A 1,658-nucleotide genomic window follows, 5' to 3' on the forward strand; every position below is an offset into this window, starting at 1 on the left:
AGATTTTTGGCGGGGTCCTGTTTGGGGGGGGGGGGGGGGGGGGGGAGACGGTTCTCTAACCCAGAAATGGTCCTTCAAGAAGTTTTCTCTCTCATCTTCTGCATCCTCAGGAGGGAGACAGCAGTAGCACTGATCAATGCCACTAATTAGACAGCAAAACTATCATGTTAATTCCTCTGGAATAAATGTGGCAAGGTACACAATGCAAAACTTCTGTGGTCTCCTAAAAGTCCAGAGGTCTGAGACCAATTTGAATCAGAAGCAACTGAATCAGTTAATAGAATACCAGATAATCAAAGCCAAAACCTTTATATGTAAAATGAGCAACGACTGATAAAAACATTTTCTTAGTTCAGTCTTTCTGAAAGACCACAGATTCCTTCAGGGATTCCATGGGTTCCTGGCCAATCACTCAGTTTCCAACACCAGGGCCTCATATTCAGGCTAGTTTGAGAGACTGTAGAAGTCCCATAGGCTGGGATTTTTAAAAATCATTTCCTCTTGGTTTATACCTTGATTTAATTGAAGCAGAGTTAAGCCCATGATGCACATTTTCAAAAACCCCACACACACTCCTGTGCATCATAATTTTATAGAAATGAAATTGATGATGCTTCCTTTCTCACAGCTCTTGTCTCATTTGTCTAATCCTTTTGTAAGCCTTTTGAGGTAGCAACTGTCTCATAATCGATATAGTGTTTATCAACATACCACCTCCATTTCAGGTGGGGTCTCAGCATTATTGTAATAGAAATTAATAATGATAATGAACATGGAGAGACAGAAAGCAAAAGAAGAGGTCTTCTCCATCCCAGACAAGGACTCCAAATAGCAAATCTATCATCAAGAATGCTCAGGACAACCAAGAGACCAACCTCTAAACCTGATAAGTCCAAAGGGAGTTTCAGTTTCATGTTAGGTGGCCATTATAGAGGACAGTCCAGTTATCCTCTGTCCTTTATTGATACAAAACCCAACGACTTCATGTCCTCTATTTTTCTCTTGAAGAGAAAAATAGAGGACATGAAGATGTCGGATTTTATATCAATAGAAGACAGAGTAGCAGAAAACTGGAATGTCCTCTATGATGGCCATCCTTGTCTCATGCCTGATGTTTAGTCCATGGCACCAGGGCCAAACTCTACAATATTTCTTACTTCTACATCTTCAAGAGAAAGAAAAGACCTGGAAACACTAACCCTGACATGAAAACCCTCAATTGCTGGCCTAACAGATCCAACAATATTAAGATGGAGCCTACTATCATCATTCTAGGCCTTTCTGGTTATCAAAGTCAATTGCTAAATATATGTAAAACATGACAACATCTTGAACGGATTGTAACTCAGAGCTAAATGCTGCAAATGCAAGTTCCCAGGAAGTCTCAGCACAATACTCCCAGTCATGTTTTCTTTTTTTCTTTGATCTCAGTAGCATCTTGTCTGGTTGAAACAGAAAACAAGGAGGAACGTTCCAGGCTGCATCAAGATCGGGGTTGGAGAGAACTGCTTGGTGGTGTGAGTGAGAACAGTTTTGGAATGGTAGTCATCAGCTGGGGTGGAGAAGGAAAGTGTTGGATTGTGCCATGAGAACATTGGTCCAGTAGAAGAGAATGTCAGTGTTACTTTTGAAGGGAAGTTCAGAGAAAAAGGCATGGC

Source organism: Gavialis gangeticus, unplaced genomic scaffold (genome assembly GCF_001723915.1).
Source record: "Gavialis gangeticus isolate Ggan-Ray unplaced genomic scaffold, GavGan_comp1, whole genome shotgun sequence".
In the NCBI taxonomy this organism is placed as follows: domain Eukaryota; kingdom Metazoa; phylum Chordata; order Crocodylia; family Gavialidae; genus Gavialis; species Gavialis gangeticus.